Source organism: Nilaparvata lugens, chromosome 12 (genome assembly GCF_014356525.2).
Source record: "Nilaparvata lugens isolate BPH chromosome 12, ASM1435652v1, whole genome shotgun sequence".
NCBI lineage: Eukaryota > Metazoa > Arthropoda > Insecta > Hemiptera > Delphacidae > Nilaparvata > Nilaparvata lugens.
This window is the reverse complement of record NC_052515.1, coordinates 31,092,344-31,115,904: the sequence shown is the minus strand read 5'-3', so window position 1 is coordinate 31,115,904 and position 23,561 is coordinate 31,092,344. Positions and strand designations below refer to the sequence as shown.

At 35.4% G+C, this 23,561-nt stretch overlaps 1 protein-coding gene across 1 annotated transcript in view; it reads right to left on the bottom strand.

Annotated features, from left to right (window-relative positions):
• The window catches only part of LOC111045165 (protein O-mannosyl-transferase Tmtc3), a gene marked incomplete in the record, with an annotated part of 116,389 nt that overhangs the window by 55,425 nt on the left and 37,403 nt on the right, over nucleotides 1–23,561 (bottom strand).

Below are 23,561 nucleotides of genomic sequence, written 5' to 3'. Positions count from 1 at the left end.
CGCACTCATACAACTTTCCTTGCCGTTATGAAAATTATCACCTGACACTAGTGTGGACGCGCATCTCAAGTCTACTTATAAACAAAGATCTGAGGCAGCTAATGAAAGGACAATAGCGCTGGAGACATACGAGGTCTGCTATCTCTTCATAGTGGATTATTCAATAGAATCAACAGTTGCCAACAGTTTCCAATTGAAATAATAACATTTTCTAGAATTTCGTGCTTAATTTCAATTTTAAGTGAAAATGTTACAAAACATTAATTGTAGAGATTTTCATGCTCTATCTTTTCCACTTGGAATTTTTTGTTTAAATGTTATCTGAAGCCTGATAATTGGGAATCTAAAATCAAACTTTGCATAGATGGGGCGGAGCTCCTGAAATTTTTACAGATATGGGACTTGTGGCAGTGGGACTTATGAATTTGATCAAAATCGTTGGAGCCGTTTCCGATAAAATCACGAAAAACCCTGTTTTTGACAACATTTTCGCCATTTTAGCCGCCATCTTGAATTGCATTTGATCGAAATTGTTCGTGTCGGATCCTTATAGTGAAAGGACCTTAAGTTCCAAATTTCAAGTCATTCCGTTAATTGGGAGATGAGATATCGTGTACACAGACGCACATACACTCATACACACACACACACCACACCACACACACACACACACCACACACCACACACACACACACACACCACACATACAGACCAATACCCAAAAACCACTTTTTTGGACTCAGGGGACCTTGAAACGTATAGAAATTTAGAAATTGGGGTACCTCAATTTTTTCGGAAAGCAATACTTTCCTTACCTATGATAATAGGGCAAGGAATTTAAAATGGGGTTATTGGTGTATGATTGGATTAAGTTTATTATTTTATCTCTGTTTAATACAGAAAAGAGATCAATGACGTTGCTACATTTACTCAACAGTCAAACAACAAAACCGAGTCAAAAATGAAAAACAAAAACAGGGAACCATGAAAGATTAGAGACAGAGAGAGTTTATACGTGTGACACACTGAAAATGTCACACAAAAGAAAAGAGAAAGAAATATCAATAAATGAGAACTTAGCCAAGAGAGACCTGAACACATAAGCAATATAAAACCTTTGAAAACCTTTTAGGGTTGACACACCAGGGGGGTTGTAACGGGGTACTTTTGACCAATAGGAAACTGGTCACCATTGGACTGAGAGAGAGGGAAAAACGAGTACATGGAAGGCAGTACACCATAAGAGTGAGAGAGAGGAGAGGAGTTCATGAGGGAAGAACACCATTGAAGAGAGAGTGTGAGAGAGAAAAAGAGATGGAGATAGAGAGGGAGAGAGCGAGTGGAAGAGAGTGAGACAAAATGAGAGAGAGTGTGTGTGTTGTGAGACAGAATGAGAGAGAGAGTGAGTGGAAGAGAGTGAGACAAAATGAGAGTGTGTGTGCGTGTTGTGAGACAGAATGAGAGAGTGAGTGAGTGAGTTTTGTGAGAGAGACAGAGTGAGAGAGAGTGCGAGAGACAGAAGTGTAACGATAACATGAAAATACTTTTAGGCCAATAATAGTCAACTGAGGCCGACAACCCGCCTTGTAGTGTTGATTGTCCGATTTTAGGTTTTATTTATGTCTGAGCAGCCTATAATACCTTATAACACCACGTCTATAGTGAGGTGCACGTTATAATGGCAGTGTTTGATTAGCAATGGTATTGCCATCCTTGTCTATCACTCAACAAAGCAAATAGCGCTATCTCTTTCTCGCTTTGCTCTGTTGCCAGATCGTCTATCAACAATGTGGAATAATATCAATTAACAAAATATTTTATCATTCGTAATATATGAAAATCCATTATGAAATCATTGAAAAATAAAATTTCTTGTTAAACGAGTTAATCATTGAAAAATAAAATTTCTTGTTAAACGAGAATGAACAGTCAATATTACATCAATAAATCTGTATCAGCTATCGTCTATAGAGGGCATTGACAAGACAGAGGATCGGCAACGTTTTTCTCCTATCTTTCTCCACTGCCATTATAACGAGAACCTCACTCTAAGGTGTTGTAAACAGAGATAGAGATCCAGAATATAGGAGGAGAAAGATATACAGGTAGAATGAAATGAGAGGAGGAAGAAGAAGAAGAAGAAAAGGAGAAGAAGATGAAGAAGAAGAGAAAAGGAAGAAGAAGAAGAAGAAAGAAAACCTCACTATGGGGTGTTGTAAACAGAGATAGAGATCCAGAATATAGGAGGAGAAAGATATACAGGTAGAATGAAATGAGAGGAGGAAGAAGAAGAAGAAGAAAAGGAGAAGAAGATGAAGAAGAAGAGAAAAGGAAGAAGAAGAAGAAAGAAAACCTCACTATAGGGTGTTGTAAACAGAGATAGAGATCTAGAATATAGAAGGATAAAGAGATACAGGTAGAATGAAATGAGAGGAGGAAGAAGAAGAAGAAGAAGAAGAAGAAGAAGAAGAAGAAGAAGAAGAAGAAGATGATGATGAAGAAGAAAAAGAGAAGAAGAAGAAGAGAAAGAGAAGAAGATGAAGAAGAAGAGAAAAGGAAGAAGAAGAAAGAAAACCTCACTATAGGGTGTTGTAAACAGAGATAGAGATCTAGAATATAGGAGGAGAAAGATATACAGGGAGAATGAAATGAGATGAAGTGGTGGTGAATAAGAAGAAGAAAAAAAAGGAGAAGAAGAAGAAGAAGAAGAAGAAGAAGAAAGGAAGACAAGAAGGATGAGAGAGGGGCAAAAGAAGTTCCTTACGAAAGTAGGTGGTATTTCTTCTAGGGGGTGTTGTGAAGAGAGATATAAATTCAGAATGAAAAAAGAAAGAGATACAGGTAGAATGAGAGGAAGTGGCGAGAAAAAATGAAGAAGAAGAAGAAGAAGAAGGGGAAGTAAATAGCGGACATCAACGATAAGAATTTAAGCGTAACAACAATTGGCGAAGTAATCTACATTCTTAACTAGTTTCTTTTTCTCACCCCAACTACACTTTACTGAACAAGAACAAGAAGTAAAAAGAAAAGAACAAGAAAAAAATAGAAAGAACAAGAGTGAAAGAAATAGTCACTGCTCTTTTTAACTGGCCTAGTCCTTACTTCCACCCCGTCCGCCATCTTGGAGAAGAAAAAGTTACCCTTATTCTGAACAAAACAGGAAGTAGAAGTGCCATAAGAATTAACAACTCTTTTCTCCACTGCCTTTAGAATAGGCAACTTGTGCTAAAAACATTAACTTCACGTTAGCATTGTTTAGTAGGGACTATAGTGAGGTCCACGTTATAATGGCAGTGGAGAAAGATGGGTGAACAAGGTTGCCGATTCTCTGCTATGCAACTGCCTGAGGATATCTAATACCGGTATATTTGATGTAATATTAACTATTCTTTCACACAAAAAATGATTTATTATATTTTATTAGTCCATACATGTTATAGAGATATAATAATAATTTCTCTTAGAAGATTGTATATTTTGCTAATTGATTATACCAACAATAGCTTAAGTAGATATCCCATGGTATAGGGAATTTATGTCGCAGCTTCTACTGTTATCTCAAGCCGATTACTGTCGATTATTGTCAATTTTTACTGTTTTGTTGGGGTGATAGTGTATGAACGGCACAATTTGAGAGACTACCAGCGTCACACAGCTGCATGGGAAAGAACTACGTGAACTATCGGCTTGGGATAACAGTATAAGTTGCGACATAAACGCCCTATACCATGGGATATCTACTTATGCTATCGTTTCTCTATTATTATACTTCTACATTGTTAGAAACCCATCTGGCAACGTTGCAGAGCTAGAATGGGATAGCGTTATATGCTTTGTCGAATGATAGACAAGGATAGCAACTCCAATGTTGATCAAATACTGCCATTATAACGTGGACCTCACTCTAGGCTTGAACTATTAACTGTAATTAACTATTAAAAACTTAACCATCTTTAAACGGCTTATCATTAATCATTCATTGCATAATATTGTGGTTAACTCCATTACTTTCAAAGTTTATGATGATAAATGTCAGGTTAAATCAAGTTATTCAGGGAAAAGTAGTTTTTTTGTGTTTTTGAAACTTAGTTCTTCCTCTTTCACTCTCTCTACTCCTTTGTCTCTTACTTCTACCATATCTTCTGTTTCTCTTCCTCTCCTCTTTCTCTCACTTCCTTTCTCCTTCTCCGTCTCCTTCTTTCTTTCTTGTTCATCTCTTCTCTCTCCATCATCGTCTCCCCACCTCTCAGTCAGTTACTATGCGTCAGAGATAATTCAGCGTGAAATTGGGTTACACGTCATGTTACCCTATTCACTTCTTCTTCTTCTTCTCCCTCTACTACTTCTTCTTCTCCTCCTCCTCTTTCTCTCCTACACCGTCTTCTTCTTCCTCCTCTTTCTCTCCTTCACCGTCTTCTTCTTCCTCCTCAACATCATATCATTAGTCTACGTTTCCCCGTTCATCCCTTCTACTGCAACATTCTTCTTCTTCTTCTTCTTCTTCTTCTTCTTCTTCATTCTCTTCTTCTTCATCATCATCATCATCATCATCACCATTATCTGCATCATAATTTTCTGCCTTGTCTAATCCAATTAGCGCTACCTAGCTAGATAGCTTGTCAAACACTTAGTGATCGTCTTCTTCTACTTCTTCTTCTCCTCTTCTTCTTCTTCAACTTCTTATTCGTTTTCTTGTTTGCCTATCTCCTCTCTTCCTTCACTTTCTTCCGTACCTGTATTTGCTCTCCTCTAGTATATTTTTACTCTCCTTGTCCTATTACCATAGGAAAGGAAAGTATTAAGGTACCCCAATTTCTAAATTTCTATACGTTTCAAGGTCCCCTGTGTCCAAAAAAGTGGTTTTTCAATATTGTTCTGTATGTGTATGTGTGTGTGTGTGTGTGTGTGTGTGTGTGTGTGTGTGTGTGTGTGTGTGTGTGGTGTGGTGTGTGTGTTGTGTGTGTGTGTGTGTGTGTGTGTGTGTGTGTGTATGAGTGTATGTGCGTCTGTGTACACGATATCTCATCTCCCAATTTATTAACGAAATGACTTGAAATTTGGAACGTAAGGTCCTTACAATATAAGGCTCCGATACGAACAATTTCGATCAAATGAAATCCAAGATGGCGGCTAAAATGGCGAATATGTTGTCAAAAACAGGGTTTTTCGCAATTTTTTCGAAAACGGCTCCAACGATTTTGATCAAATTCATACCTGTCATTGATAGTCATTGATAAGCTCTATCAACTGCCACAAGTCCCATATCTGTAAAAATTTCAGGAGCTCCGCCTCATCTATGCAAAGTTTGATTTTAGATTCTCAATTATCAGCCTTCATATACAATTTAAACAAAAAAATTTGGGTGTAAAAGATTGAGCATGAAAATCTCTGCAATTAATGTCCAGTAACATTTCCACCTAAAATTGAAAATAAGCTTGAAATTCGAGAAAATGTGATTATTAAATTGCAAACTTTTGGCAACTGTTGGTTCTATTAAATCATTCACTACAAAGAGATAGCAGACCTCGTGTGTCCTGCGTTATTGTCCAATCACCAGCTGTCTCATATCTTTGAATAGTAGACTTGGTATGCGCGAGAACACTAGCATCAGGTGATCAATTTTCATAACGGCAAGGAAAGTTGTGTGAGTGCGCCACACCAGATTTTTCTTCTTTATCTTCCAACTTCGTGAGCTTTCTTCTTCTTCTTTCACATCTTCGCTTATTATCTCACTGAATTCTATTATCACTCATATCCTTCTTCAATGTGTCTTCTCTACTGCATATTTCCTTGTCTTTCATTTTCTGTCCTCTTCTAATAATATTAATGTTCAAATTCTCATCGGGTAATAGTGAGCCCAAAGATAATATATTCTTCAATGATTGAGTAATAAATTTTTAAATTGTGATCGTATATTAATTATATTTCCTCATTGTTGAAAAAAACTATCTGGAAACATTGTGGAGCTAGAATAGGATAGCACTATCTGCTTGGTCGAATGATAGACAAGGATAGCAACACCAATGTTAATCAAATACTGCCATTATAACGTAGACCTCACTATATAGGGTTATATGAGGGTTTGGTGTAACCTCACTATATGAGGGGGTTTAGTGTAAGAGAGGGCCGACTGCGCCCTAACTTCGCCATCCTAGGTTAAAAATAGAGGCAGTCATTCTAGTCTATTCTATTGTATTCTATTCTATAGAAGAAACATCACCTACTTTCTGAAGCAGATTTTCTCATCCTCCTATTCTTTTTCACTCTATCCTCATCTTCTTCCTCTTCATCTTCTTCTTCTTCTTCTTCCACTTCTCCTTCTTCTCCCACTGTTCCACCACCTCAACTTCACAGACTGCAACAAACTTTTCCTGAGCTTTAAAATTTCCTGCCCGCGTTTTGTACGTAAAAGAAAAGCAGAAACTAAGTAGTGAATTTCTTTCATCTGCACGTTTTCTTTACGAAAAAAAAACTCTGTACATTCTTCCGACACTTCCTCTTCTACTTCTTCTTCTTCTTCTTCTTCCCTTTACACTTCTTTATTATTATTCTTTTCCAGCTTCAAACTTCTTCTTTTTCTTCTTCTTCTTCCTCCAACCCATCCCAACAAAGTCGGAGAATAACTTTTCGCATATTTTCCCCGGTTGCTATCTCTTTGAGATTTTTCTTCCAGTTCATCTCGTTTTCTTTAAACTTTTTTTTGGTTTCCTCCTCCTCCTTCTCCACCTCCTCCTCCTATTCCTCTATCATTTCCCCCTCCTCTTCCTCTCCATTTTCCTCCTATTTCTCCTCCTCTTCCTCATTCTTCCCCCTTCCGCCCATAGTGAGTGTATGAGTGTATGTGCGTCTGTGTACATGATATCTCATCTTCCAATTAACGGAATGACTTGAAATTTGGAAATTAAGGTTCACACACTATGAGGATCCTACACGAACAATTTCGATCAAATGCAATTCAATATGGCGGCTAAAATGGTGAAAATGTTATCAAAAATAGGGTTTTTTGCGATTTTCTCGAAAACTGCTTCAACGATTTTGATCAAATTTATACCTAGAAAAGTCATTGATAAGCTCTATCAACTGCCACAAGTCTCATATCTGTAAAAATTTCAGGAGCACTGCACCATCTATGCAAAGTTTGATTTTAGATTCCCGATTATCAGGCTTCAGATACAAATTAAACAAAAAATTTCAAGTGGAAAAGATTGAGCATAAAAATCTCTACAATTAATGTTCAGTAGCATTTTCACCTAAAATTGTAAATAAGCTCGAAATTAGAGAAAATAAGATTATTTCAATTGCAAACTGTTGGCAACTGTTGATTCTTTTAAATCATTCACTATGAAGAGATAGCAGACTCTGTGTGTCTGCAGCGCTATTGTCCTGTCACCAGCTGGCTCAGATCTTAGAAAAGTAGACTTGAGATGTGCGGAAACACTAGCGTCAGTTGATCAATTTTCATAACGGCAAGGAAAGTTGTGTGAGTGCACCACACCAGATTTTTCTTCTTCTTCTTCTTTTTTCTTCTACTTCTCCTTCTCCTCTTGCTCATTCTTCTTCTACTTCGACCTCACCCTACACACAGATAAGAAACGAAAGCTGACCAAGCCAATTTAGTGAAAAAAGTATGAACTTTTGTAACAGTTTTTTTTCCACTTTTGCATTCAACTTTTTTTGCCATCTTACGTTTGAAAAGTGATGAGCTCGCGATCAAAGAAACCAACTTTTCGAAAGGTGATGTATTTTAGGGAGGGGGAAGAAAATATGAATTTAAAAACTTTTCTTTCCCCTTTTCTTCAATGTCTTCCACTTTTCCTGTACTCTCTCGCCTCTTCTCCTTCTTCTTTTTCTTCCCCTAATTCTTCTTTAGAAAAGATAGAGGGTTAAGTGTAAGAGAGGGCCGACTGCGCCCTAACTTCACCCTCCCAGGTATAAAATAAAGGCAGTCATTCTATTCTATTCTATTTTCTCTCTTTGTCGTTCTCTTCTTCTCCTCCATCGTTTTCTTCTTCTTTGTCATCGTCTTCTTCTATTTTTCCCTTTCATTTTTCTGCATCTTCTCCTCCAACATCTTCGTCTCGTTCTCCTTCTTTCCCTACTTCTAGCGTCTTCTTCTACTTCTTCTTCTTCTCCTCCTCCTTTCTCTTCTTATTCTTGTACTTTTTTCTCTCATTCAACAACTTCTTTTTTACTTCTTCTTCTTTCTCTTCTTCTCCTCCTCCTCCTTCTCTTCTTATTCATCGTCTTCTTCTACTTTTCACTTTCATTTTTTCTGCATCTTCTCCTCCAACATCTTCATCTCGTTCTACTTTCATCCCTTCTTCTACTTCTTCACTTCCTTCTTCTTCCTCTTCTTCCTCTTGTACTTTTTTCTCTACTTCAACATCTTCTTCTTGTACTTCTTCAACATCTTCAACTTCTTCGTCTTCTTCTGCTCCTCCTCCTCCTTCACTTCCTCCTCCTATTTCTTTTTTTTTACTACGTCTTCTTTAGCATCTTCTTACTCTTCTTCCTCTTGTACTTTTTTCTCTCCTTCAACATCTTCTTCTTCTTGTACTTCTTCAATATCTTCAACTTCTTCGTCTTCTCTTCTCCTCCTCCTTCACTTCCTCCTCCTATTTCTTACTTTTTACTACGTCTTCTTTATCATCTTCTTACTCTTCTTCTTCTCATTCTCCTCCTTTTCCTCATTTTTCTTGTACTACTTCTATTTCTCCTACATCATCATCTTCTTCTTCTCATTCTCCTCCTTTTCCTCATTTTTCTTGTACTACTTCTATTTCTCCTACATCATCATCTTCTTCTTCTCATTCTCCTCCTTTTCCTCATTTTTCTTGTACTACTTCTATTTCTCCTACATCATCATCTTCTTCTTCTCATTCTCCTCCTTTTCCTCATTTTTCTTGTACTACTTCTATTTCTCCTACATCATCATCTTCTTCTTCTCATTCTCCTTCTCCTCCTTTTCCTCATTTTTCTTGTACTACTTCTATTTCTCCTACATCATCATCTTCTTCTTCTCATTCTCCTCCTTTTCCTCATTTTTCTTGTACTACTTCTATTTCTCCTACATCATCATCTTCTTCTTCTCATTCTCCTCCTTTTCCTCATTTTTCTTGTACTACTTCTATTTCTCCTACATCATCATCTTCTTCTTCTCATTCTCCTCCTTTTCCTCCTCCTTCTTGTACTACTTCTGTTTCTCCACCATCATCATCATCATCATCATCTTCTTCTTCTTCTTCTTCTACTCCTTCCTCTCATCATCCTCCTTTTCCTCCTCCTTCTTGTACCACTTCTGTTTCTCCACCACCATCATCATCATCATCATCATCGTCTTCTTCTTCTTCTTCTACTCCTTCTTCTACTCCTTCCTCTCATCATCCTCCTCCTTCTCCTCCTCATCCTACTCCTCTTCCTCCACCTCTTCCGTCACCTTTCTCTTCACTGAACTTTGATGGATGAACTCTTTCAACTTCCCTCTCTTCCCCTTTTTCTGATTCGACGATACTAGTTAATTTTTCATCATTTCTTGCATTTTTTTCCATTACTTTCAAAACTGAAATTGCTCGTATTACGTTCGTCTTTGAAACAAACTCTGTCTCGCTACTACAGCTTCAGCTAACTACCGTTAAATCCAATTTGCGTTCATAATTTTCCTGAAATAATTTCTTTCCCGTTTCTTTCCAGTGGAATGAGTTCATCTCTCACTTCGTATTTCTTCATGTTTCTAATGAACCAATTCTGAAAGGTCAACAATCGATTTATAGCGTTTCTATTATTTTATAATTGTATAATTTATTGTATAAAATACTATAATCATAATACAATTATGACATTGGAGGAAAAACTAGGCTGAGCCTGTACTATTTCTATCCAAAAATTTTGATAAAATGTTTATGTTGTCCAAAAGATAAGGTTTTGTAATCACAAACTGCTTCGTTACTTGATTTTCGGTCCAGGAATGATGATTTAAAATTTTGAATTTTGGAGGTTGATTTTATACTCTAAATGAATCACAGAATGTATCACAATAAATTAAAAACTTTAGAAATATTGCAATTATTGATCATATAAATAGTCTGTTAGACTAGTTGTTTGATTGTTGAGTAGTTGTTTGAATCTGTTTGATAGTTGTTTGGTAAGGTTTTTTATAACAAAATTAATTGGAAAGGAAGTTTAAAAAGGGGTTATTTAATAAACTCTGCATGTATCCCTCTCATTAAAACAGCCACTTTCAATATTGAAATGAAATGAAATGAAAATGAAAAAAATCTTTATTAGGCCTAATATTCATGATGAATTTAACATACATGGAACTAATCCCTAAAATTACTAAAAATATGAACTAATCACTGGAAATTTTGTGAATAATTGATGAACTACGAGACTTAACCTATTTCGGACTATGTGTTATCTAAATTTGGGAGGGGAATAGCACAAGGTTACCTCATTTCTCCTCTCCCTATAATTTTGATAATGTACTTATTGTATCAATCAATGAATGAATCATGCTGGTTTTAACACTCTTTATAAATACTAGAGTGAGGTCCACGTTAAAGTGGCAGTAGAGGAATATGGGAGAACAACGTTGCCGAACCTCTGTCTTATCAATGCCTTCTTTTGACGGTAGCTGATACAGGTTTATTGATGTGATATAAACGGTTCATTCTCGTTTAAAATAATCAATTATATTTTATTAACCGAGCGATTTGAGGTCTAAGATATAAGTCGACGGTTCGGCATTTCTCTAAATGTTTGAATGTTTAAATGTTTATATGTTGCGCATTTACGGTGAAACGCAGTAATAGATTTTCATGAAATGTGACAGGTATGTTCCTTTTTTAATTGCGCGTCGACACGTATATACAAGGTTTTTGGAAATTTTGGATTTCAAGGATAATATAAAAAGAAAAAGGAGCCTCCTTCATACGCCAATATTGGAGTAAAAATCAGACTATAGAATATACAGACTATTGATCATGAATCAGCTGACAAGTGATCACACAGATGTGTGGAGAAGCCAGTCTATTGCTGTATTTCCATAAGGTCTATAGTTTCAATCAGGTACTTGTGGATGAGAATACTGCGTAGGTCTACTTTTCTCAGAACTACTAGTTAGGCAAGAAATTATATTTTTCAATAATTTCATAATGAATTTTCATAATTATGGAATATTTTGTTAATTGTTCATTTGTTCTACATTGTTAAAAGTCGATCTGGCAACAGAACAAAGGGAGAAAGAGATAGCGCTATCTGACTTTTCGAATGATGGACAAGGATAGCAATGACATTGCCAATGAAACACTGCCATTCACGTGGACTTCACCATAGCTGTTTACCCGACACTCTGCCTTGCCACTGCCTTCTATAGAGGATATATCTTATAGTATATCTGTAATTATAACTTCAACTGTTCATTTTTGTTTCAAATAATCAATTATATATTTTTCGTAACGAAAATATATTCTTCAATGATTAAATAATGAATTTCCATAGTTGAGGACAAACATTTTGTTAATCAATCATATTCCTATATTATTAAAAAAACTATCAACTAACGATGAAATTAAATCTTATAATAATACATTTCCATGATCGAGATTGAATATTTTGTGAATTATATTTCTACATTGCTAAAAAAAAATCCGGTAACGTCGCGGAGCTAGAAAAGGATATCGCCATCTGCTTTGTCGAATGATAGACAAGGATAGCAACACCAATGTCAACCAATCACTGCCATTATAACGTGGACCTCCCTATAGCAATAGCCTCTCAAATCTCCAATAAACACAACCTACGAGATTGAAATTGTGCTCTCATTTCGACTGTCATATCAGATCGCCTATCAAACAAACGATCGAAATCACAATTTGAACGACACCCCGTCTGACACTATTGTCAGATCGTCTACGAACTGTCACCATTGATTGAATGGGGTGCCTCGAATGGGGTCCCCTCATTTCAACTGTGACATCAGATATCAAGCAAACAATCAAAACGACAATTCAGACCTGTTTCAACGACACCTCATCCGACACTATTGTCAGATCGTATTCAAACTGTCACCATTGTTCGGATGGGAAGCCTGAAATAGTCGCTTCATTTCGACTGTGACATCAGATATGGAACAAACAATCAAAAGCATGATCCAGGCCTGTTTAAACGATCAAAATAACAACCGAGACCTATTTCAACGGCACCCTGTATATTTGATTGACCCTCTCACTTCAAACTATCAACATATTGGTTGAATGGGAAGCTCTGACGTCACATTTATGTTCAGAACTGACACTAAAATGAATTTCCGGTATATGTCAAGTAAACTATAGTGAGGTCCACGTTATAATGGCAGTGTTTGATTAGCAATGGTATTGCTATCCTTGTCTATCATTCAACAAAGCATATAGCGCTATCTCTTTCTCGCTTTGCTCTGTTGCCAGATCGTCTTTTAACAATGTAGAATTGATCATTAATTGACAAAATATTTCATCTTTATTATGAAAATATAATTTATTGCTAAATAAAATATGATTGATAACTTCGAACGAGAATGAACAGTTAATATTACATCAATAAACCTGTATCAGCTACCGTCTGTAGAAGGCATTGACAAGACAGAGGATCGGCAACGTTTTCTCCTATCTTTCTCCACTGCCATTATAACGTGGAGCTCACTATATTGTCAGATACTGGTTACAGGTTACTGGTAAACAGAACTGGTTGAATTGCTATACTGCTATTATATTTTATGAACTACAATACTAAGGCCCGGTTGCATAAAAGCCGGTTAAATTTTAACCGTGATTAATTCCACAAGAACTAATCAGAGAAGCCGTCATATAAAAATGCCTCATCTGATTGCTACTCGTAAAATTAATCACGGTTAAAATTAAGCCGGCTTTTGTGCAACCTGACCTGGCACTGACATTATAAAGTTATACCATAGAGGAACAATAGTACCTCTATGTTTAAATATACCTCGGTATATTCAAGTAGATATCCCATGGTATAGGGCGTTTATGTCGCAACTTTTACTGTTAACTCAAGCCGATTACTGTCGATTATTGTCGATTTTTACTGTTTTGACCGGGTAAGAGTGTATGAACGGCACAATATGAGAGACTACCAGCGTCATAAAGCTTCACAGGAAAGACTACGTGGACTATCAGCTTGGGATAACAGTAAAAGTTGCGACATAAACGCCCTGTACTATAAGATATCTACTTATGCTATTGTTTATCTATGGTAATACATTCTCCCGGTATATTTGATAGAGTTTACCTTCAGTGTAAGTTGAATCAGAAGCCTTGGAGCTATTTGATCGAGCGAAGTGAGGTCTAAGATTCAAGTCGACGGTTTGCCATTTCTCTTAGTGTTTAAATGTTTATTTGTTGCGCATTTACGGCGAAACGCGGTAATAGATTTTCATGAAATTTGACAGGTATGTTCCTTTTTTAATTGCGCGTCGACGTATATACAAGGTTTTTGGAAATTTTGCATTTCAAGGATAATATAAAAGGAAAAAGGAGCCTCCTTCATACGCCAATATTAGAGTTAAAATCAGACTATAGAATTATTCATCATGAATCAGCTGACAAGTGATTACACAGATGTGTAAAGCCAGTCTATTGCTGTATTTCCATAAGATCTATAGTTTCAATCAGGTACTTGTGGATGAGAATACTGCGTGAGGTCTACTGTTCACAGAACTACTGATTATAGGCAATTCTGACAGTGAAATTCCCGTATATTTCAAGCATACAATTGTCAGATACACTTTAGAACTGGTCGAATGGGAAGCTCTGACGTCATATTAATGAGCTATGCTGACACTTTAAAGTGATTCACATAATAATAGAACGGGTGTTTCTAAACACTTCATAAATACTATAGTGAGGTCCACGTTATAATGGCAGTGGAGAAAGATAGAAGAACAACGTCGCCGAACCTCTGTCTTGTCAATGCCTTCTATAGACGGTAGGTGATACAGGTTTATTGATGTAATGATAATATAAATAAAGTTGAGCATTTGCTTATACTTCTAAAATATGGAGCATTTGCTTCATTTTCCATGAATAAACGTTAGCAAAACCTTTTGCTCATGCTCATCAAAAAATAGTTTGAGCATTTGCTCAAAAGTAAAAGCTTTTACTCAAAATTGTATGAATAAACTAGAGCATTTGCTCAACTTTTGAAGCAAATGCTTCAAAAAAGGTGAGTCTAGTCTAGAGCAGCTTATCACCTTTTGCTCATAGTAAAATGGCTCAACTAATTCGTATGAGGAAGAGGAAACTATACCAGATACGATTACAACCAATAGTTGAGAACTATAAAACTCTTTTTAGATTCAACCATGATATATATCACCATTATCCCTACAAAAGAATACAAAAGATAGCTACCTGTTATAAAGATAGCCATCACAAAATAGGAAATAGGCATTTAAGAAGATGAAAGTGTAGACGATTATAAGAAGGCTATTGATATTATAAGAAAATGCTGAAGATTATTATAGAGATGAAATTTTCACGCTATTATTTCAAAATTCTAAACTCAACTAACCTATAACTCAATTCATAAATAGGAAACAGAGCAGACGACGCAAACACAAGCGGTGTACCCTACTTGCATATTTAGCGCTTCCGTGAGCTATGAAAACAAAGTAAGGCTACAAAAGGGAATCAGCTGATGAAAAATCTTTAAAATACGTGAGCATTTGCTCCAGAGTTCAGGAACATAAGGTAAAGCTTATTCATATAAAAATGAGCAAATGCTTTTGCTTCTACCTTTTGCTCATGAGCAAAACCTTATGCTCCATGCTCTTGCTCATGAGCATTTGCTCTGGTTTTATTCATATGTCATAATATTAACTGTTCATTCTAGTTTAAAATAGTCAATTATATCTTATTCAGCTAGAAATCATAATTTTCATATTTTGTTAGTAAATTATAAATTCTACATTGTTTAAAGACGATCCGGCAACAGAGCACCGCGAGAAAGAGATAGCGCTATCCGCTTTGTTGAATGATAGACAAGGATAGCAATACCATTGCTGAACAAACACTGCTAACGTGCACCACACTATAGGGAAACAGATTGAAGTCATTCATGGCTATGAAATTCGAGAAGTGTTGGGTCATGTTTGCAAAATTGCACTCTGGCTCCATTGCACTGTTGCATTTATGCACTATCGATTCACTGCACATTTGCACTATTGGTCCATTGCACATTTGCACTATTGGTTCATAGCACTTTTGATTTATTGCACTATTGCACTACAGTTTGCTACCTATTTGATCTGATACTCATGTTTGTAATGGCTATTTCATTCAGACTACTATTATCAATTCCTCCGTATTGAAGTTTTATGACTCGGAAACTGCAATACTCTGTATAGTGAGGTCCACGTTATAATGGCAGTGAAGAAAGATAGAAGAACGGCTCTGCCATTTCTCTGCCTTGCCACTGCCTTCTATAGAGGATAGCTGATACCGCTACATCATTATTTACATTACATTTATTACATTCATTAATCACAGCATCAAATTAATGATTGGGAGAGAATCAACAGGATAAACCCAAATCTGTTCCTCTCCGTAATTTTGATAAAAATAGTCCAAATGAGGTAATGAAAACACTTTTATAAAGATCACAAAAATTTACAGTCCAAATAGACATTATACTAAGAATTTTGTATCTCGGTTGATCAGAAAGATGAAACAAATTATTATTACACTTGAAAATGCATTAATAAATTGAAGAATATTAAAAAACTTGATAAATTTGAAGTCATAGAAATCACAAAAACATTCACTATCAGCATATTATAGGGAGGTCCATGTTATAATGGCAGTGTACGATTGACGATACTGTTGCTGTCCTTTTCAATCATACAACAAAACAGATAGCGCTGTCTCTGTCTAGGTTTGCAATGTTGTCAGTTTGCCAGAATATTTTATTTTTACTTTTGACAGTGACTGTACAAAAGTAAAGAATTCATTATCAGTCGCCATTTTTTTCTTCATTCTATCAAAATACTTGAGTACACAAGTCGTATGATTGATTTAAAATAATAAAACAAAATAAATCTTATAGCACCCTTTATTCTTTTAAAAACTTTAAAATAGTTGAACAACTAGTTTCGGTTTACACCATCTTCAGGCACTAAAATAAAAGCAGCCCATGTCAATAAGTGTTTTATTTTGATTTAAAGTGTATCTTTGAAATAATGAAATAATTTTTAGACATTACCGTATGAGAAACAAAAATTAAAATACCTAAAACGACATTTTAAATGTTAATAACTAACCATCCTAGACTTCATCCATGCTTCAGTTAGCCTACCCGTATAGGTTAGACCTACTCGTACCGGTATATCTAAATAATATTGAAAAGTTATTTCAGAACTTTTTCCATTAAAATTACTTATTTTTAATGGGATTTCTATTTTTCTATTATTTTCAAAAGAAATTGGAATGGAATACCTAACAAATAAATCAATTTCTGTTGTTTTGAAATTCAGATTGTTGTATCACAGCTTTTTAAATTAGCCGCCATTTCAGGTTTGTATAAAAATAAAAATTTAATCTCAGTTATGGAAGCAAATTTTTGAATCAAATTATGAAAAAATACATTTGCTCGATTGATTTGACATTAAATTGATTATTAAATTGAGGAAATGATAATTATTATTAGATCAAATTTAATGGGATGAATTGAGTAACAGCTGTGTACAGTCAGTGGCAAAATGGAGAGACTTGGCAACGTTTTTCTCCTATCTTTCTTCACTGCCATTATAACGTGCACCTCACTATAACAGACTATAGTGAGGTCCACGTTATAATGGCAGTGGAGAAAGATGGAAGAACAGCACTGCCAATTCTCTACCTTCTCATAGAGGATAGTTGATACCGGTTTATCAGATGTAATATCAACTGTTTATTCTTGTTTGAAACCATCTATTATATTCTGTTGGTCAAGGAAAAAGTTCTCCTCAATGATTAAGTATAATAACATTTTCATAACTGAGACAAAATATTTCATTAGTTGGTTATATTATGTCTACATTGTTAGAAAAGGATCATCTGGAAACGTTGCAGAGCTAGAAAAGATAGCGCTATCTGCTTTGTCGAATGATAGACAATGATAGCAATACCAATGTTGATGAAATACTGCCAGTGAAACGAAGCGATATCATGCGACTATCAAGAGAACATGAAAAATGATTCAAGTAGGGATGACGTGCTCAATAAATTTTAAGAGTAGATTAATAAATATTCATGATAATAATAGTATTAAGTTTATAACAAAACATGATATATTGTACATTACCCTTAATGATGTAGTTATTGTTGAATATTCAATGAATTAGAACCAACCTGGAACAAAAGACAGAAATTAATGAAACTATTGAAAAATGTTCAATTTCTAATTAGGTGTAAAATGTGACAATATTCTCAGCTTAGAAGGAGAAGAAGGAGTAGGAGGAGAAGTAGGAGAAGAGCAATTCACTTTTAATCAGCTGATGCCAAGCTTTTTATAACTGTATCTTACCGTTTCTGTAAAAATACAGATATAATCAGCTGATTAAAAGTGAATTGCTCATGTTCGCGGCGCGTATATCTGTACGCACCTTATTGGCGTATGACCTTATATATTGACCTTGTATATACGTCGACGCGCAATTTGAAAAGGAACATACCTGTCAAGTTTCATGAAAATCTATTACCGCGTTACGCCGTAAATGCGGAACATATAATCATATGAACAAACATAAAAATCTGGTGTGGCGCACTCACACAACTTTCCTTGCCGTTATGAGAATTGATCACCTGACGCTAGTGTTCCCGCGCATCTCAAGTCTACTTATAAACAAAGATCTGAGTCAGCTGGTGACAGGACAATAACGCTGGAGACATAAGAGGTCTGCTATATCTTCATAGTGAATCATTTAATAGAATCAACAGTTTGCAATTGGATAATCACATTTTCTCGAATTTCGAGCTTATTTTCAATTTTAGGTGAAAATGTTACTAGACATTAATTGTAGAGATTTTGAAGCTCAATCCTTTCCACATATTTTTTTTGTTTAAATTGTATCTGAAGCCTGATAATTGGGAATCAAAAATCAAACTTTGCATAGTTGGGGCGGTGCTCCTGAAATTTTTACAGATATGGGACTTGTGGCAGTCGATAGAGCTTATCAATGACTTCTTAAGTATTGAATTTGATCAAAATAGTTGAAGCCTTTTCGAGAAAATCGCAAAAAAACCCTGTTTTTGACAACATGTTCGCCATTTTAGCCGCCATCTTGAATTGGAATTGTTCGTGTCGGATCCTTATAGTGTAAGGACCTTAAGTTCCAAATTTCAAGTCATTCCGTTAATTGGGAGATGAGATATCGTATACACAGACGCACATACACTCATACACACACACACACACACACACACCACACACACACACACACACACACCACACACACACACACACACACACACACACACCACACACACACATTATATAAGACAATACCAAAAACCACTTTTTTGGACTCAGGGGACCTTGAAACGTATAGAAATTTAGAAATTGGTGTACCTTAATTTTTTTTGGAAAGAAATATTTCCTTACCTATGGTAATAGGGCAAGGAAAGTAAAACATATAAACATAAAGAGAAATGCAGAACCGTCGACTTGAATCTTAGACCTCACTTTGCTCGGTCAATAAAATGAGTAGATACTTTTAATTTTATTTGAGATACAACTGTCACCACACTATATCTAAAATGCAGCACAGGACACAAACAACATACAATTCTAAAATAGAAGCTTTAATATAATAAAGACTCTGAAAACAATAGAACAATTTCAAAGAGGTACACAAAACAATAGACCAGCCTCAAAGCGCCCCTCACTAATTGTATTGTCAAAAACTAATTGCGTTCGCGCCAAAATTGAAACACAACAAGGCGTGCCAACTTTTGAAAAGTGATAGGCAATCACCTGCTGCTCTAATCTCTTTCAAAAGTTGGCAACAGTGTAGCAGATTGTGATTTTCGCTCTGTGTCATCAACAGAGGCGAAACTTTGTTTCATGGCAATTTGATTATCTTCTGAACAATTTGAGTTGAAATCATATAGAGGTATCAATTTCACGGGAAAGTTAGATGGGTTTTAGGCTATTTTAAAGATTGGAAATGTCTTCTCTTATGATTGAAAAAGGTTCAACTGAAGCAACAGTTCTTCATTGAAAGGCATTGCTTAACCAATTATTGTTTAATTATTATTGAACGAAAATCCAAATTGAATGCTGTAATTCATCTGAAGACTTCTGCAACTGCAAATATTGACAACAGGGTAAACAGCTACATGGAAATTCCAAACATTGGAAAATATCAAAAGATGCCGAGAGATAGTCGAAGAGTGGGAAGACGAAGATGAAGATAGAGAGGAAGACAACACAGAGTAGGAAGAGAGAAAATAGTAGATCAAGATTGATTGATTGAGTACTTTATCTATGTAGATTATAATATATACTGGCTTATACACTTATATACAATAGCTTACAATACAGCAAAATTATAGATGAATTTACATAATATAGACTAAGAAAATAATTATTGAAAGTATATGATATGAAAAAGTAATTTGTAATATATATAACTATGGATATATATTGTTATGCATCTACATAAATTGGCGGAGCTTTGGACATATCATGTCCATTCTTCGGAAAGAAATTTAAAATATCCTCCCCACTAACTCTCTACCAAAGATGTGGGAGGAGGAGCAAAATGAATTTACGGTACAAGAGAGATGGAAACAAATTACTGTAGAATAAGAAGAAAAGAAGAAGAAGAAGACAAAAAAGAAGAAGAAGAAGAAGAAGAAGAAGAAGAAGAAGAAGTAGAAAGAAGAATGCATAAAAAACCAAAAAGAAGACGATATACCGAACAAATGTATTGATAAATGATAAAATGAACAATTTTCACAAATGATTCCACTCTTACTCTGAAAAATGGAAACACTCACACAACAATCAATTGCCTGCGCGAGTGTGTATGTGCGTGGAAGCACGAAACAAACGAGAGAGTGAGAGAGAGAAGGGGAAGAGAAAATTAGACAGCTGTACACAGAGAGAGTTATGACGTGAACGTGAACTGAACTCACGATATAGATAGAAAGAGAGAGAGTGAGTGAGAGAGGCCGAGAGAGAAGCTACTGGCGTGATCACCACACATGACAGATTAATAATTTGGCCAGGAGAGACAGAGCGAAATACTAAGTGCAAAAAGAGAGGTTGATAAGAATAGTAGAGAACAAGGGAACAAGGTAATTGTGATAAAACAAAGGAAGGAAAGAATTGGTAGAAAATGATTGAAATAGGATTAATAATTGATCAAAGAAGGGAGGATGAGGAGAGAGGATTGGAGGATGATGGGAAGGATGAGGCGAAGGACAAGGATGAGTGGAAAAGGGAGGAGGAAGAAAGATGAGGAGGAGGGGGAGAAAGATCGGGAGGAAGATGAGTAAAGTTAGTGGATGTAGAAGTAGGAGAGAAAGTGTGTAATTGGAAACATCGGAAGAAGATGAAGAGGATGAGGAGGAGGAGGAGAATGAGGAGTAGGAAGAGGAGGAGGAGGAGGAGGAGGAGGAGGAGGTGGAGAAAAATGTGGGGAAGTGAGAGAAGGAGAAGTAAATGTGTAATTGGAGAAAAATGAGAGGGGGAAGAAGAGGAGTAAGAAGAAGAAGAGAGGGAAGGAGAAGGATTAGGATTAGGAGTGAGAGGAGGAGGAGGAGGAGGAGGAGGAGGAGGAGGAGGAGGAGGGAAAGCTTACAGAGAAGGAGAAACAGAAAGAGAGATAGAAAGCACGAAACACAATTGAATTAGATAATAATGAATGATCCACTTTTGCTCTGAGCGAATTGATGAATGGTCCAGTCATGTTACTCTTCTTCAAACACAAAACCCTCTTCTATATCTGTATATAACGTCAAATCTAATAATATTTCCAGAACCAAAGGTCTGTTCTATATCTGTATATATATTTTCAAATTAAATATTATTTTCGCCCCACTTGGATGTAATGAGCTGGTTTACGTGCGTCATATGGAGGCCGAAAGTGATTGTTTTCTGGCCAGGCCGGTAAAATTTTTACGGCCCTAGGGCTGTAAAATAACCTTGAAGTCAGCTGATTCTGATTTGATGTGAACCTGTTTACAAAAAAGTTTATGAAACGGAATTTTCTAGAATTGAATAAAGTATTCTGCAATAAGATACTATCATTTTATTTGGATGAATGAAATACAGATAAGATATATTATAAACTATTCAAATTCGATTTTCATAGTAGGATAGAACTTCTAACCTAAACTTCCGCAGTCGACGACAACAAGCATTGTTGACGTTGACATTCAGATTGGCCAATTTTCAAGTGTGCTAAAATAGCTGATTAAAAAACTTTTCATTATTTGTATTTTATTATTCAATAATCAAAACATTTATAATAATATCATCTTATTGTCATTTGAAAGAATAAAAAAGTATAAACTCAACGTCCCACATTAAAACATTATTAAATATAATCTTTTAGATTATTTAGACAAATAAGAATACGTGGACAATCTCCTGATATACAGATTACCTCAGATTTGCTAGAGCTATTACCTTCCAGTTTTGCATTCGAAAGTGCTTAATAAACAATTCTTCTCATAAATATATATATTGTTTTATTTTTCTGTGTGGCTTCCAAAAATGTGTTTCCGGCTCTTAATCTTGATTACTTTATCATTCTCATATCCAGAGGCTTATTAAACATAAATATGACATGATATCTGATAAATTTTCATTTCATTCATTCTTTATTCAAATCAAATCAAATCAAAATTGTTTATTGTCATTACAAAACAAATTGTATAACAAGGTCAGGTACATTTACAATTTATAACATTCTTCATTCATCAATACATGAATAAGTATGGTAACGTTTTGTAACACTAACAATAATTAGTAATAACAAATCAACAATATAAAAACAGGACAACAATAATATTCTATATGTCTATAGATGTGTTATCAAGTGTCAAACATTCTACAACTCATAACACTATAGACACAAGCTTACACAACATATCTTTCACGCATTTTTTAAAACTGCTCATATTTAATTCTCTGACTTCCGTTGGCAACAAGTTATAAATTTCTTACCAAATTCATGAAAACTGTTCAGAGTTAGTTGTAAGTTACATTGACTTCTATGCAACAATGTCTTCTGGCGTGTTCCATAATTGTGAATGTAATTATTTGTCTGCATTTCATGCATGTAACTTTTTACATACAACAGACACTCAAGAATAAAAAGAGATGGAACCGTTAGTATTCTTAGCTCTCTGATCAAAGGTTTACAATGAGTTCTACAGTGGACATAAAAATAGCTCTCATAGCTCTTTTTTGTAAAATCATGAGCTTTTTCATTTCAGACGAGTGTCCCCAAACCACTATGCCATATGACAAATGACTTTGAATGTGTGCATAGTAAATTGACAGCAATACATCAACATTGACAAAAGGTCTAAATTTCCTGATGAGAAATACACCCCTAGCAACTTTTTTTACTTATATTTTCAATGTGTATGCCCCATTTCATGTTTGACTCTAACGTCACACCCAAAAACTTCACCTCCCCATTTTCTGAATAATTAGCCAAGGAAAAATTCATCGTTTGGTTTTTGTTACTGTTCAGACTAAGTGAGTTGGCTGCTGTCCAGTCTTTTAACAGTATTTGCATCATTTATAAAACGTTCAACTGAATTTAACATTTATTATTTACCTGAATTGCCAAGTCATCAGCATACATGTATGTATTCACTCTATCGTCTCCTATCGCTAATGGTAAGTCATTAACATATATATAAACAATGTGGGTCCTAATATGGATCCCTGAGGTACCCCTGATTTGAGAGGCAGATATGCTGAAAAGGACCCATTAAAATAAACCGATTGGTACCTCCCTGACAAATATTCTTTAAAAAGTTGTAAAGCAAACCGATCAAAGTCATAGTATTTCAACTTATATAACAATAATCATGGGATATTGTGTCGAATGCTCTACTCATATCATACCAGCTCCCCATGACCTTTTCTCTACTATCTAAAGCATCCACACAAGCTTTCACAAAATTACGAATTGCAGTATTGGTTCCTCTTTTGGATCTGAAACCATATGTTTATCTGAAAAAAGCTGTTCACCCTCAAAATATTTAACTAATCGAGTATTCAGCAATATTTCAAAAACCTTAGCAATAATTGGTATGATTGACACTGGTCGATAGTTACTACAATCAGATTTAGTACCTCTCTTATACAGTGGAATAACTTTTGACAATTTCAAGCACACAGGAATTACACCCTCTTTAACACATTGATTGAATAAATATGACAATACCTCCACTATATAAGGTGCAGCAAGTTTTAAAAGAGCAGAATTCAAACAATACACATCCAAACTCATACTATTACTGAGAGAAAAAATGGCGTTATAGACCTCTTCAACACTGAAA